At 37.3% G+C, this 14,656-nt stretch overlaps 1 protein-coding gene across 2 annotated transcripts in view; it reads right to left on the bottom strand.

Annotated features, from left to right (window-relative positions):
- arhgef37 (Rho guanine nucleotide exchange factor (GEF) 37) overlaps nucleotides 1-14,354 on the bottom strand; it is a 91,885-nt gene extending 77,531 nt beyond the window's left edge. For both annotated transcript variants that reach the window (XM_020937756.2, XM_055159159.1), the window contains exon 1: nucleotides 13,943-14,354. The gene's annotated coding sequence lies outside the window, so the exon portion shown is untranslated. The remainder of the gene's footprint in view (nucleotides 1-13,942) is intronic.
- Between the last annotated feature and the right edge of the window lie 302 nt (nucleotides 14,355-14,656).

Here is a 14,656-nt window from a genome sequence, read left to right as displayed (position 1 = left end):
CGCCAAAATTTTCTAACTACATGACGAAATGACGTACACAGCATCGAAGCGACGTAGACATTAAGGGCTGTGACTGGTCCCCCTAGCACCGCTTTACAAACATTTCCTGTACTCAGCTTTCGTTTCTTTCAATATTCATTGAGTAATAATGTTTAATCCAGCTTTGCGCACATTTGTTTATGTTTTACAGAAACAAAACTGTAAACGCTGAAAAAAACAAAAAACAGCTTGCTCTATGTGCTGCTGATGCAGTCATCTTCTGTCGGACTAAAGGACAAGACCATCTGCTGATGGTGAGTCTGTTCTGTGCTTCTGTTGTGTTGGAGATGGTTCATGTTAAACTTTTCAGAGATTATACATCTGCAGCTCACACACATAGATTGTATATGTGAATGGACATATATCCTAACCTCCTAGCGTAGTGGCAGTGAATTACTTCACGGGACATAAACCTCAATGCAGATCCATAAATCAACAACTGCGAAAAAAAATGACTGTGACAAGGTGGCAGCGGCAGTGTGCGTTGAGTCGACGCAGAACTAAACTTTGCCCTTTAGTCTACAAACACAACACTAAATAATGCAACTAGTGTCACTCATATCTTCTACTGCGAGAGATGGAGAGAGAGAGAAGTGAAGGAGCAGAGCGAGTGAGTCCAATCCAATCAGAAGCAGATGTGGCTCAGATGTGGCTCAGATGAACTTTATGCTAATGAGATTCCCCAAAGCAACAGTCCTGATAAAAATGGAGTGATACATCTTAAGTAACATGTAGGTTGAATGTGAATTCATCTTTTAATGCCGAGTTCATAATCTTGTGTGTGTACAATTATGGACTGATTCAGCACTTGGTCACTCTCACACATACTGTATGCTGTTGATACTACATAGAACATAAATATTCTTTAAAAAGGGGGTATTATGCAAAATCGACTTTTTGGAGCTGTCTACCATGGTATAATGTTGTTCTCAAAAACATGCCTGAAGAGGGTTTAGAGTCATCAACGCATGTTTAAAGGTGCACTGTGTAACTTTTCTGGTAGAGGATCCATCTAATGCTTTTCTCCGTGGAGATGATATTGCTTTGTCTGGAATGTTTCACAGTATGGCATTAAACCTTTCTAACTTCATGGAGACCAAACCAAGTTACAGGAGAGGCGACCCCGCTCACAGTCAGAATATGTTTTTCTTTGAACTGCAAAATAACCTATAATTGAGTTAACGTAAGGTAGATCTGTTTAATGTCAAACTGTAAGTGAGTAATGACACATCTTAGCCTTGGCAGCCTCGCTTCCGTCAGTCTGCCCCAGGACAGCTGTGGCTACAATAGTATCTTATCACCAGAGAGTGTGGAGTGAATGAATAATGCTCTGAAAAGCATCTCTGAGTGTCTAGAAAAGCATTATATCAAACTAATGCATTATTATCATTATTATTATTATTATTATTATTAACACACGCAGGTGATAGATCCCTATTTAAAAAGTTGCACAGTTCACCTTTAAGTAATGTAGTGATCTCTCCTGGCTCCTACTCATAACCCTACGGGCTCATACTGCAAACTGTAACCCTCCTTATAGTTAGCAGTACGAGCCTGTACAATGCTCAACCCACAAGCCTACGTCGCCCATGCTCCCACACGACAATTCTCCATAAATACACAAAACGATATGACCAAAACAATTCACTACAACTTCACAAACCAGTAGTTTCATTATGCACACTGATTGTGTTGTGATAATGTTCTGAAGGGAGAGTTTTGCATTACAGTACACTAGTGTTGTCACCATACGTTCATTTTAAACTCTTTTTCGATACTAAAGAAGAGACCCGATACTCAATGAATTCTGATACCACAATGATAATAAAAACACACTTTCTTTAGAGAATAGAATGATTTTCTGCATTAAATCACGGTACTTTCTTTTCTGTTCCCATGTGTCTTACATGTGTGTAATCCTCAGTGGTCCAGTAGGTTCCACAGTGGTTCGTGTGTATACTTGTCTATGTGCTCTTATACTTGTTCTCATACATTAACTTCTTGGGTTGTTTTTAAAGACAATGCAGTAAAGTGTATATACCTTGTTGACATGTTAAATACACTTTACTGCATTGTCTTTAAAAAGAACCCAAGAAGTTAATGTATATAAGAAGACAAAAAGAACATCTTTGGCTTAATTGTTCTCATACAGCTCAACATCATTCTAAACACATTTGGAAACACTTCTATCCTGGGAATGGAACTTTTTTAGTGTCTTCTTTTAGTAACTGCTAGTTTTAGAATGGATATATGGTCATAACCTTATAAGAAAGTAAGAATCGTTCAGTCAATTCTGTTAATTTATTTATTTAAAAACTTATATATTCCAATTTGCTGATGAAAAGAAAAAACAGAAATTTTGACTAATTTGTTATTAGAACTTTTCTGTTGGAAAGTCCTGCACCTGTCTTTGTATGGGATGTTACAAAATACAGTATGTTAATAAACTTTCACATGGTTTTATGGCTCTCTTATCTCACCGGGCTCACCCCTTCCCAGATCTGACCTGTAACTTGGATCGGTTGTGTCACCGTTTGTGTTTATGGAAATAGGCAAATTACTGTAAATGCTGATAATGCTAATACTGTAAAATAATACAGAGCATTCTGGGTAAAACCATAACAACAAGCATTTTGCATTTCCTCCACCGAAGAAGTTACGCAGCTGACCTAGTTGAAGAATCAGAGATGAAAATTCTCAAACTAAATTTTCAATACAAAATCAACGCATACATGATGACCGTGTTTGTATCATTCAAATTCAGACAATGTGAAAACTAGGGGTGTCAAATTATCGCGTTAATTGCGATTAATTAATTACAGTCATATTTAGCGCGTTATGTTTTTTAATCGCGTTAATCTCATTTTTAATCTCTAACTTTACTGTTTCTGTATGTGAGTTGCTTTATTATAAAATCTGTTTTTATGTGTTGTTGGGACAACAACACACACACAAAAAAAACACATTTATAAATTTTTTTATTTCAGTAATTCCACTCATTGCCGGAAACCCACACAAAACGTGCGCAGTAAGAGCGATGTAAACGTCATGTTAACGTTGGTGGCGTCAGTCGCACAATGGACGAGGTCGAAGAGCCAGTAGAACAGAGTCAGCAGTGCTCAGGTAAAAACACATTTGTGTCTTGGAAATTATTCTCCCAATGTGAAATATAAAAGAAAATAACAAATATAAAATCGCCTACAACTTAAATGTCACTGGTGAAAACAACCTGCATAGGCTCATGATGTCTGCACTACTGTCCTATACACACACAAACACACACAAACACACACACACACAAACACACACAAACACACACACACACACACACACACACACAAACACACACACAACACACACACACAAACACACACCTTCATCATCGTCATCAACATGAGAACGCGTGGACCACGTTTCCTTCCTTAGTTACTGCGCGGACACTGCTGTCCTCCCGTGCGCCGCGTACGTTTTCTCGCGTACGCTGCGTAAACCGCGCTTCCTCCTGTGCGCCTCTAAACCAGAACTAACACCAAGACTAAAACCGGAACTAACCCAGTCCAGGACTAAACCAGGTCTAAACCAGGACTAAACCAGGACTAAATCAGGACTAAACCAGAACTAAAACCAGGACTAAACCAGGTCTAAACCAGGTCTAAACCAGAACTAAAACCAGGACTAAAACCAGGACTAAAACCAGGACTAAAACCAGGACTAAACCAGAAATAACACCAGGACTAAAACCAGGACTAAAACCAGGACTAAACTAGGACTAAACTAGGACTAAAGCAGGTCTAAATCAGGACTAAAACCAGTGATCTCATATATAAAGCATTTCTCTATCAATAATATTTTTAATATGGTTAAGGAAAGACTGGACTTTTTATTGTCTTTAAGTAGACAAAAGTTATTATGTTCAGATTTCCTCGTCTTTGCTACTTTACAGCAAACAGTTTCTTATTCATGGAGACTTGGGCTCAACAGCCAATTTGAAGAGAACAAACAAGAACAACATTTGCAGGATGTGGTTGCTACATTCATGTAGTTTTAAAAAGCATGACAATATCAAGTAATCCAAAGTATTCAAATTATGTTACTCACTTTAAGTAATTAAATGGATTAAGTTACAAACTACATTTTGGGATCTGTAATCTGTAGGGGAATACATTTTAAAAGTAACCTTCCCAACACTACAGATTAGTAATAGTAATAATAATGATGATACTGTGGAATGTAAATGACTGCATCTGTTAATGTTTGTAAAACAATAAATGACTTTATAAAGTCACTTTTTTTTGTTCTATATCAGTCTTTTGATCTGCCACAATAATGTAATAATGAATTTAAATGAAAATAACTCAAATTGAAGGCTTTTCTCAACAATTTTTAGGTGAGATTAAAAAGAGATTAATTAGATTAATTAATTACAGATCATAATGAACTCAATTTTTTTAATCGCATGACAGCACTAGTGAAAGCCAAATATGTGTCTGAAATAGGATGGTAAGATGAATCGCAATGGAAACGAAAACACAATTTGAAATGAAATAGCAAAGGAAAAGCAAATGACAAAAGCCTGCCATTTCTGAAGCACCATCTTTTCCTCCAAACAATCATTCTCCTTCTCAATCTCCTCCTTAAACAGTCTTATTCTGCTAACTGTGTGGTTTATATCTGCACATACTAGGGATGGGCATGATTAGTCGACTTGTTAAAAATTTCGTCGATCATGTTCATTTTTATTGACACTGAATGTAGGTTTCTGTGAGGAGATGAGGCTGCGTCTGACACAAACACTGGAGTTGTGCCCAGTTTCGGCTCTGGCTCTTTGGAGATCCTCCTTGTCCCTTTCAGTCTTTTCATCACAACAGAAGCCAAAAGAAATAAAGTGACCAACATAAATAAAGTGAGTGAAATGAGCAGCGCTAATAGTTTATGCAAATGGGACATGTGGTTTTAAGTTTCGTTTCTGTAAGACATAAACAAATGTGGCAAAGCTGAATTAAACACATTATGGCTGCGTTCAGTCTGCAGCCTGAAGTGACCCAAATCCGATTTTTTGGCCCCTATGTGACCTGTATCCGATCTTTTAATGACAGTCTGAACCACACAGATCCGATTTTTTCAAATGTGACCCAGGACACTTGGATATGTGCTCCCGAAACTGATACATATCCGATCTTTTGACATGTGACTTCAGTCTGAACGGTCAAAGCGCATTCATTCGACCTACACATTATAAACAAGCCACAAACGACACTATTCTGCTCTGAAGTAGGCGAAAATTGTTAATGAACTCCGTGTCACTGAAGTGAAGCACATCACCACTCACCACTCTTGGCTATGTCTCCACATCCACATGTTCCTTTCAACAGACGTTGCTGCCGCTGCCCCACAAAAAAACCACGGCCAAAAACCTCGTCCTTCTCCTTCTCAATCTCCTCCTTAAAACAAGTAAGTTGTTCATGTTCTGGCTCTGGTACGAGAAGAACTTTAAAATCTCCAGGTGCTCGATGCTCATGTCCATGTTTGGACAACTTCTGTAAACACAGAGCACGCTCGCTGCGATTGACGTCGTCGTGTCTCCAGTGCACATGCGGGACACTTTTGGGTCATTTAATGTTCACACTGGAGATCACATACAAGTCACATTTAATTGGAAATGTGAACGACCTCGCAAAAACATCGAATTTCACAAAAAAAATCGGAATTGAGAATAAACCCTGCAGTCTGAATGTAGCCTATATTCTCAAACGGGCTGATGTGGCTCTAGAGTGGTGATGGTTTATATGTTGTAAAGTTGAGTTTATTTATGCAGATTAGTAATAGCAATAATGCTGATAATTTTAATGTAAAAACATTAATGATTAATCGAAAATCGATCATTAATTCTCCTGACGATCGATTAAGAAAATTTTATCGAATGCCCATCCTTAGTACGTATTGTGAAATGCGTCTTGCCTTAGTGTAGCAATTCTTCTGGACGTGTTTAAAATGTGGACTTTGAACAGAATCCCAAAGATAAAACATAAATAGAAAATCAAAAATACCTGTCAGAGAGAGAGAGGGGGGGGAAAAATGCAGATTTTCAAATACGAACTAAAACGAGGCATTATAAAAATATACACATGAAAATGAAATAAATGCATCAAAAAGTTAATTAGACATTCAAAACTCATTCAAAAAGGACATAAGAAAACCAGCCTCCTTTCCTTCAATTAGCAAAAAGTTTCAGGTCATTGTTCAAGTGTGTTATGTTTGGTTTAATCTTTAAAAAATCAAAGCTATTATTTGCTTCTTATTAAATTAAAGATCCCATATTACACAAAATGGACTCTTGTGAGCTTTAAATCATGTTATAATGTTGTTACCTCCTTAAAAACAGACCTGGAGTTGTGTTTTTTTTCCCCCCATTATCATACATTTGAGTAACTCTTTATCATTAGGCTGTCTACATATAAAGCTCAAAATCCTCTGTTCCACCTTGTGATGTCATGCAGAGGCAGTTTTCAAGTTAACAGCTTCTTTTACCTTTAATTCAGTAAAAACCAGGGATGTAAAAATAACCGAAATATCGTGATATTGTATTGTCAAAAGTCTCATAATAATACCGTGGAGCATCACAATGCATTTTTTACAGTAGCAATAACTAATAAACATCGGGAACTACATATCCCATGATTCATTTCAGCGCAGACAACATGAAGTTATATGTTTTTTACTTGAATTCTTCAGATTATGACTGTAATAATTCATATCAAAACCTTGTCAGTGTGTAAAAAAAAAAAAAAGTCTAATCTACAATTATATCAGTCTCTCTAAAATATCACAATAAATATCGTAACTTGAGATCTGGATATTGACTGTGAACCAACTCAGCCTATATGTGCAGGGTTTGTGTGTTATATGGGTCCGGTCAAGTGGTAACGGAGGGAAACAGGGGCAGATTTTTTTTACATTCAAATAGCTCTTATTCAAAAACTAGAGGGACTATTGAAATAAGTAAAGTATCAGAATGCAGGAAAGAGTTAACACTCCAACACGGTAAAGTTAAACCTGCGATATTCTTTCAAGTTGTTGACAAAAAATTTAAAAACTCATGTCGGTAACGGAGGGAATGAAATATGCAGCACTTTTTGGGCAATAAATACAAACAGTGATAACTAGCGGTTCTCACTTACATATCCTTAACAAACTGGTTTGAATATTTGCTTCATATAGTTTTCTACCATATGGTACAAGATTAGGTTGAAAAACCTCTTACTTTTTGAGTCATGAGATTTTTTATTAAGAAAGGTCATGGTAACGGAGGGAAAAGTAACGGGGGGAAAATTGTGCAAACAAGTAGAAGGTGCATGATTTTGCATAATTTGTCAGCTTTTTTCTTACGAATACTTTAATATTACTTCAAAATGAAAGAAAACTATTTCTATAAAATATGTCAGTCCTTCCAAGCTAATTTTTATCATTTTAAATACATTTTTTTTGAAAAATCATGTACCTTCATCAACAGTTCAAACAAGATATGATGAAATACATCCATTTATTTACATGATTTGCAGGTCTTTGAAATTTGGGAAATAATTTTTGTTCCATGTTTCATACATGGTCTGTTTAAAACGGATGGAACTTTAGAACCAAAAATGGTACAGAAAAAAGGTCAACAGTTTCATAAACTAGAGTACATATGTATCTGTTGAATAAATTTTTATATCAGATGCATTAACTTGAATTTTTGGCCTTGCGGTTTACTTCTGCTTGACCGGACCCAGTTACATTCACTGTTCGCATGATTTTTAAAAATGTCTAAATTATATTTCATATAGTTGTGTTCTTTTGAAGGGGTAGTTGACTGTATTATTAGAAGTTATTATTGATAAATCGCAATATATCATCCATTGTTTTAGTATTGGGATATATCGTGATATATTGAATCGTGACATGCAAATTTAATTTAATTTATTTATTTGAGACAGGGAAAGCGCACAATTTTTGCATTAACCTTAACAGGAGAGATGCATTGTATATCAGGTTGTAGCATCAGTGCTAATTTCCACCTGTCGTCCCTGGGCAGGTTCATTGATTGATTGTATTTAACTGACCTTGACTATCAACTGTTCTTGGAGACCTTTAGCATGTTTTGGGTTGATGGGGGAAACCAGCACGCCTGAAGGAAACCATCCACGCAGACACGGGGAGAAACATGCAAAGTCCACACAGAAAGGCCCGGAATCTAGAAAACTCAGCCGAATCATGATATGTTTCGTATCGTCAGACTCAAGGCAATGCACACCCCTAATTTATAGATCAGAAAATAGCGTTACATGGGTTCTTTAAGTGTTGGTTTAGGTTTCCACGCTCTTGCGCAGCTTTACAGACAGTCGGTGCAGTGTGTGTGTCTTATCTGCTCACATGATCCTGCAGCGTGAGGCAATCTTTATCGCACTATTTTATGTGGTTTCACGTCATCAAGACTTTTACCACAACGGTCACGAACTTAAGGAGATGCCAAGTAGTGCAACTATTAAAAAAAAAAACACACACGCACAAAGTGAAACTAAAACTGCTGTAGAATAAAAAATAAGGCATGTATATTATGAACAGAATAAATAGTAACTACGAATTATGAACTTCAAATTCTACAAAAACAAAAAGAAGATGAAAAAGAGGAACTGTATGCAATTCTTTATGGTCAAACTAAGCAGTAGTATAACAGTAGTAGTAGTAGTAGTAGTAGTGGTAGTAGTAGTAGCAGCAGTAGTGGTAGTAGTAGTAGTAGTAAAAACAGTAGTAGTGGTAGTAACAATAGTAGTAGTAGTAGTAGTAGTAGTCGTAGTAGCGATAGTAAAAGTAATAGTAGTAGTAGTAATAGAAGTAGTAGTAGCAGCAGCAGCAGTAGAGTAGCAGCAATAGTTGTAGTAGTAGTAGCAGTAGTAGTAGTAATAGTAGTAGTATTCCTACATTAGTACTAGTCTTGTTGAATTCAGTGATTTTAGTCGAGCTGTTGTCATGACGATCATGTTATTTCTAAAGCTCTGTTTTTTACAGCAGTATACGTCAAAAATACTTTTATTGGTCATTTTTATTTCCTGTTTTGGCTCAATTATTTCCTTGACAATTACTGAAGCAGCCCACTTACTACTTTTCCTCTGACTTAAATATGAAACGATGATCTGATTTCACACTGTAAACTGCAACTCTGAATAACTCCCGATTCTTTAGCTCAGTATAATATTATCTATTCCTGTCGACAAACGTACCATGTTGTAGTACTTGTACACCAAAGTGATATTAAAATAACTAATAACTACATGACTAGAAGAAAGTTCAAAAGGGAACGATACAATAGCCAAATACTGTACAGTCAAAACCATAGTAGTAGTAGTAATAGCAGTAGTAGCAGTAGTAGTAGTAGTAGTAGTAGTAGTAGTGGTAGTAGTAGTGGTAGTGGTAGTAGCAGTAATAGTGGTAGTGGAGTAGTAGCAGCAGCAGCAGTAGAGTAGCAGCAATAGTTGTAGTAGTAGTAGTAGCAGTGATAGTAAAAGTAATAGTAGTAACAGTAGTAGAAGTAGCAGTAGTTGTAGTAGTAGTAGTAGTAGTAGTAGTAGTAGTAGTAGTAGTAGTAGTAGTAGTAGTAGTAGTAGTAGCAGAGTAGCAGCAATAGTTGTTGTAGTAGTAGTAGTAGTAGTAGTAGTAGTAGTAGTAGTAGTAGTAGTAGTAGTAGTAGTAGTAGTAGCAGCGATAGTAAAAGTAATAGTAGTAATAGTAGTAACAGTAGTAGAAGTAGCAGTAGTAGTAGTAGTAGTAGTAGCAGCAGCAGCAGCAGTAGTAGAGTAGCAGCAATAGCTGTAGTAGTAGTAGTAGTGCTGTCATGCGATTAAAAAAATTGAGAGATTAATTCATTATGATCTGTAATTAATTAATCTAATTCATCTCTTTTTAATCTCACCTAAAAATTGCTGAGAAAAGCCTTCAATTTGAGGTATTTTCATTTAAATTCATTATTACATTATTGTGGCAGATCAAAAAAAATGACTTTATAAAGTCATTTATTGTTTAACAAACTAACAGATGCAGTCATTTACATTCCACAGTATCATCATTATTATTACTATTACTAATCTGTAGTGTTGGGAAGGTTACTTTTAAAATGTATTCCCCTACAGATTACAGATTACATATCCCAAAATATAGTTTGTAACTTAATCCATTTAATTACTTAAAGTGAGTAACATAATTTGAATACTTTGGATTACTTGATATTGTCATGCTTTTTAAAACTACATGAATGTAGCAACCACATCCTGCAAATGTTGATCTTGTTTGTTCTCTTCAAATTGGCTGTTGAGCCCAAATCTCCATGAATAAGAAACTGTTTGTTGTAAAGTAGCAAAGACGAGGAAATCTGAACATAATAACTTTTTTCTACTTAAAGACAATAAAAAGTCCAGTCTTTCCTTAACCATATTAAAAATATTATTGATAGAGAAATGCTTTATATATGAGATCACTGGTTTTAGTCCTGGTTTAGACCTGCTTTAGTCCTACTTTAGTCCTAGTTTAGTCCTGGAATGGGTTAGTCCTGGTTTTAGTCCTGGTGTTAGTTCTGGTTTAGTCCTGGTTTTAGACCTGGTTTTAGTTCTGGTTTTAGTTCTGGTTTAGTCCTGGTTTAGTCCTGGTGTTAGTTCTGGTTTAGTCCTGGTTTAGACCTGGTTTTAGTTCTGGTTTTAGTCCTGGTTTAGTCCTGGTTTTAGTCCTGGTTTTAGTCCTGTTAGTTTTTAGTCCTGGTTTTAGTCCTGGTTTTAGTCCTGGTTTTAGTCCTGTTTTAGACTTGGTTTAGTCCTGGTTTTAGTCCTGGTTTAGTCCTGGTTTAGTCCTGGTTTAGTCCCTGGTTTAGTCCTGGTTTTGGTTTTAGTCCTGGTTTTTAGTCCTGGTTTTAGACCTGGTTTTAGTCCTGGTTTTAGTCCTGGTTTTAGTCCTGGTTTTAGTTCTGGTTTTAGTCCTGGTTTAGTCCTGGTTTTGTCCTGGTTTTGTCCTGGTTTTGTCCTGGTTTAGACCTGGTTTTAGACCTGGTTTTAGTTCTGGTTTAGTCCTGGTGTTAGTTCTGGTTTAGTCCTGGTTTTAGTTTTGGTTTTAGTCCTGGTTTAGTCCTGGTTTAGTCCTGGTGTTAGTTCTAGTTTAGACCTGGTTTTAGTTCTGGTTTTAGTCCTGGTTTAGTCCTGGTTTAGTCCTGGTTTAGTCCTGGTTTTAGTCCTGGTTTAGACCTGGTTTAGTCCTGGTTTTAGACCTGGTTTAGTCCTGGTTTAGTCCTGGTTTTAGACTTGGTTTAGTCCTGGTTTTAGACCTGGTTTAGTCCTGGTTTAGTCCTGGTTTTAGTTCTGGTTTTAGTTCTGGTTTTAGTTCTGGTTTAGTCCTGGTTTAGTCCTGGTTTAGTCCTGGTTTAGTCCTGGTTTAGACCTGGTTTAGACCTGGTTTAGACCTGGTTTTAGACCTGGTTTAGACCTGGTTTTAGACCTGGTTTTAGTTCTGGTTTTAGTCCTGGTTTAGTCCTGGTTTTAGACCTGGTTTTAGTCCTGGTTTAGTCCTGGACTGGGTTAGTCCTGGTTTTAGTCTTGGTGTTAGTTCTGGTTTAGAGGTGCACAGGAGGAAGCGTGGTTTACGCGGCGTATGCGAGAAAACGTACGCGGCGCACGGGAGGACAGCGGTGTCCGCGCAGTAACTACGGAAGGAAACGTGGTCCGTGCGTTCTCAGGTTGATGACGATGATGAAGGTGTGTGTTTGTGTGTGTGTGTGTGTGTGTGTGTGTGTTTGTGTGTGTGTGTGTGTGTGTGTTTGTGTTTGTGTGTGTGTGTGTTTGTGTGTTGTGTGTTGTGTGTGTGTGTGTGTGTGTGTGTGTGTGTGTGTGTTTTGTGTGTGTGTTTGTGTGTGTTTGTGTGTTGTGTTTGTGTTTGTGTTTGTGTGTGTGTGTTGTGTGTGTTTGTGTGTGTGTGTGTGTTTGTGTTTGTGTGTGTGTGTTGTGTGTGTTTGTGTGTGTTTGTGTGTGTGTGTTGTGTTTGTGTGTGTATAGGACAGTAGTGCAGATATCATGAGCCTATGCAGGTTGTTTTCACCAGTGACATTTAAGTTGTAGGCGATTTTATATTTGTTATTTTCTTTTATATTTCACGTCGGGAGAATAATTTCCAAGACACAAATGTGTTTTTACCTGTGCACTGCTGCTCAGTTCTACTGGCTCTTCGACCTCGTCCATTGTGCGACTGACGCCGCCAACGTTAACATGACGTTTACAACGCTCTTACTGCGCGCGTTTTGTGTGGGTTTCCGGCAATGAGTGGAATTACTGAAATAAAATTTTTTATAAATGTGCTTTTTTTGTGTGTGTGTTGTTGTCCCAACAACAAATAAAAACTGATTTTATAATAAAGCAACTCGCATACAGAAACAGTAAAGTTAGAGATTAAAAATGAGATTAACGCGATTAAAAAACATAACGTGCAAAATTTGACTGTAATTAATTAATCGCAATTAACGTGATAATTTGACACCCCTAAGTAGTAGTAGTAGTAGTAGTAGTAGTAGTAGCAGCGATAGTAAAACTAATACTAGTAACAGTAGTAGAAGTAGCAGTAGTTGTAGGAGTAGTAATAGTAGTAGTAATAGTAGTAGTAGAAGTTGTCGTAGTAGTAGTAGTAGTAGTAGTAGTAGTAGTAGTAGTAGAGTAGCAGCTGTAGTAGTAGTAGTAGTAGTAGCAGCAGTAAAGTAGCAGCAATAGTTGTAGTAGTAGTAGTAGCAGCGATAGCAAAAGTAATAGTAGTAACAGTAGTAGAAGCAGTAGTACTTGTAGGAGTAGGAATAGTTGTAGTAGTAGTAGTAGTAGCAGCAATAGTAAAAGTAATAGTAGTAACAGTAGTAGAAGTAGTAGTAGTAGTAGTAGTAGTAGTAGTAGCAGCAGCAGTAGAGTAGCAGCAATAGTTGTAGTAGTAGTAGTAGTAGTAGTAGTAGCAGCGATAGCAAAAGTAATAGTAGTAACAGTAGTAGAAGTAGTATTAGTTGTAGGAGTAGTAATAGTAGTAGTAATAGTAGTAGTTGTAGTAGTAGTGGTAGTGGTGGTAGTAGTAGTAGTAGTAGTAGTAGCAGCGATAGTAAAAGTAATAGTAGTAATAGTAGTAGAAGTAGCAGTAGCAGTAGCAGTAGTAGCAGCTCATGATTCTTTAGCTCAATATATTATCTATTCCTGTCGACAAACGTAACGTGTAGTAGTACTTGTACAACAAAGTGATATTAAAACAACTAATAACTACATGACTAGAAGAAAGTTCAAAAGGGAACGATACAATAGCCAAATACTGTACAGTCAAAACCATAGTAGTAGTAGTAATAGCAGTAGTAGCATTAATAGTAGTAGTCCAATTCTAGTATTCCTTTAATATTAGTTGGAGAAAATGGTATTTCTAAATGTATAGGCATCTTGGTGTAACAAAATATAACATGTCCATCTTTTCTTTTACTTTATAGATACCTGTACTAGTTTTGTTTATCTTGGTAATTATTTCTGTAAACTAATTAGTAGCATTTCTTTGACCTAATTTGAGCAATTCTAACTCTTTTACTACCTTTGGATCTTACTGTGGGCTGCAACTTGAAATCAAATTGGAATAAAATCTTCTTAAAATCACTTACTGTACTAGTTTTACAAGTCATTTCTAACACGTTTGTCTAGTTTTGATAATTGATGGATGAAACCAATATACGCGCGTACTTTTTCTCCAAATTAGCGAACCACAGCCAAGACAATTTCCTTGGACCATTTTACACATCTGCCAGGCTTTACGCACTCGCATCTGTTCCGAGTAGTCGACTGTTCAACCAAAACAAACGCGTATTTCCAGCCAAAACTCGCCTTACCTTGCGCGTAGGGATCAGCAGACGGCGGGGACGCGTGTCTCCGTGTTCACAGGCGAGAGAAAAGTGGTGCAGGAGAGCGCGGTCCTGCATCAAAATCAGCTCACGGGGCTCCACACGGCTCCGATCAAAGTTTGGTTGTTTGGCGCATAGCTGGGCTGTTGCGTCCGCTGCGGCCGACACGCGTGTACTCAGAGGCGGCTGCGGGAGCGGAGAGGTGAAGGGGGGATGGGCTCTGAGGAAAGGAGGAGGAGGTCGTAGTGTTTTTTTTTGTTTTTTTTTCTTTGAGAGGGAAAGAAAAGGGATGGGAGGAGGGAGGCCCGTGTGGAGGAGAGGACGAGTACGTGCACTTCTCACGTCGCTGATTGACCGCGGCAGATGCGAGAAACAGGAAACGGCAGACACGGAGGACGGAGGTGATTGGACAAAAGAGTTCAGTGAAGGAATGCGGGTAAATCACGGGGCTGTTAAAGGGCCAGTCCGGTGTTTTGCATTACAGTAGGGCCCGGTCAAGCAGAAGTAAACAGCAAGGCCAAAAATTCAAGTTAATGCATCTGATATAAAAATTTATTCAACAGATAAATATGTACTCTAGTTTATGAAACTGTTTACCTTTTTTCTGTACCATTTTTGGTTCTAAAGTTCCATACGTTTTAAACAGACCATGTATGAAACATGGAACAAAAATTATTTCCCAAATTTCAAAGACAAAAAAAA

Source organism: Boleophthalmus pectinirostris, unplaced genomic scaffold, assembly GCF_026225935.1.
Source record: "Boleophthalmus pectinirostris isolate CB_2022bp ecotype Guang Dong unplaced genomic scaffold, ASM2622593v1 HiC_scaffold_23, whole genome shotgun sequence".
Lineage (NCBI taxonomy): Eukaryota > Metazoa > Chordata > Actinopteri > Gobiiformes > Gobiidae > Boleophthalmus > Boleophthalmus pectinirostris.
Note: the sequence above shows the minus strand (reverse complement) of the source record. Positions and strands in the feature narration are given on the sequence as shown.